The sequence below is a fragment of the Engraulis encrasicolus genome, chromosome 7 (genome assembly GCF_034702125.1).
Source record: "Engraulis encrasicolus isolate BLACKSEA-1 chromosome 7, IST_EnEncr_1.0, whole genome shotgun sequence".
Classification (NCBI taxonomy): Eukaryota; Metazoa; Chordata; class Actinopteri; order Clupeiformes; family Engraulidae; genus Engraulis; species Engraulis encrasicolus.
The window spans coordinates 7,940,869-7,942,971 of NC_085863.1; positions in this window are offsets into that span (position 1 = coordinate 7,940,869).

A 2,103-nucleotide genomic window follows, 5' to 3' on the forward strand; every position below is an offset into this window, starting at 1 on the left:
CTCAGATCCGAGGCCAGACCCAGTTGCAGCTGAAAAATGTTGGCGCCCAGCAGGTGGCGCTGGTTTACCAGGCTACTACAATATCATTAACAGCAAATATGTCATGGCGATGAGGATCTTTGTTAAATGAGCACTTCTGTCTATGTTAAATGAGCACTTCTTAACCCATTTCATCCTAAGCCCTTTTTGGGAAAGGGTGCCCTCTGCCTATTAAATCCTATGTGTCTCCAGGCTACAATGGGTTCAATTTTGGCAGCCGTGGTCTCGTACTTAGGAAGTTGGACTTCAGTTCAGAGGGTTGCAGGTTCAAATCCCACCCTTACCACTCCCCCACTTTGGCTCATGGTTGAAGTGCCCTTGAGCAAGGCATCTATCTAACCCCTCATTGTAACCAATACCCTATAAATAAAAGTCGCTTCGGATAAATGAAAGCGTCAGCTAAGTGTAATGTAATGTTAAATGAGCACATCTGTCTATGTCACATGAGCACTTACAGGAGACGTCCTCATTATCTACTCTATCCATTGTAGTTATTCACTTCCCATATGTTGACACCTTATAGGCTACCTAAATACCTCTTTCTCCTCTTGGCTCAAGCTTTATTCAACCCTTAGTAACGATTTTTGTTTTTGTTTTTCCTATCCAGAAACTGATGAAGCGTCTCATTAAGAGGTATGTGCTGAAGGCGCAAGTAGACAGCGAGAACGACGAAGTCAATGAAGGTGAGAGCACCTGGTTAGCCCCTCACTTGCCCAGTGGGTAACACTTTAGAATAATGGATGCAAAAAAGCATTATAAAGACTTAATAAATAATTAACTATTGATGAACAAAACATTAACAAACGTTTGTAAATGACTAGGAAATGTAAACAAATGCTTGTAAATGACTAGGAAATGCTATGTTAATATTTTATATTTATCAAACATTTACAAGTTGCTTGTAAATTAATAAAATACTCTGTTATAAGGTGTGTAAAATCTTGCAGATATCATTTGTAGATATTTTATAAAGCATTAATAACGCTTAGTTAATAATTAAAACATTTGTTAATGTGTTATTCATCATTAGTTAATTATTTACTGAGTCTTTACTAAGGAACATTATTATAAAGTGTTACCGCCCAGTGTACTGTCTAACAGGGCTGGACTAGCCATCTGACATACCAGGCATTTCCCGGTGGGCCCCGCACCCTTGTGGGCCCTTATTTTCAGAAATGTAAAAAAATAATAATAATAAAAATAAATTTAAAAAGTACATTGCTGAAAATAATCTCTCCTCATCAGGAGACAGGTAGCTGGCTAGTCCCCAAGTCCTCAGGAGTCAGACAACCATTATTGGGCACGTCTAGTCTACCCGGCAATGCTGTCTGCTAGGGCTGCACGATATTAGAAAAATATGCAATACACAATAACATGACTGTATACGGCGATATCGATATTTCTCTCGATATTTAATACGTGTACATATATTTTCCCCACTCAACTTGCCAGTCTACACTTTATCATGTAGGTATAAAACAACTGAGAGCATTGTTTTATTGCCAAATACATTATTCACTGACAGGTTAAGTTTAGGAATATGTTTTGGTAAAGGCATAGTTCACTTAAACCAGATGTTGATCCAGGGCCAACTTTGCAATGTCGTTCCAGGAACAACAGTAACCCGAGGAAATCGCGGTCACCGTGTGCATGTGTGCGTGTGTGCATGCGTGCATGCCTACAGTAGGCACCAGCTGTGAGGGGCATGGACTTTCAGAGTTTAAGACACCCCAACAATTGCAAAGACATTGCCTGGTTTTATTTGAGTTACCGAGGACAAAATTGCCCAAAAACGTAATTTTGATCCCACGATGTGTTACTCTATAACAGGGGTGGGGAACCTATGTCTTGAGGGCCATTTCCGGCCCTTGAGGCCGTTTGATCCGGCCCCCCATGTACTTTTAATGTTATGCAACTTCACATGGAATATGACATATTTTGTAATGGAATCTTAGAAAATGCATTTTCAATACAATTAAGTGATATTCAGGGGACCTAGAGAAGGTGAGGTCTGTTTTAAAGTTGGCTGCCTTCCATATAGGCCTAAATTGCACAGGGAAATCC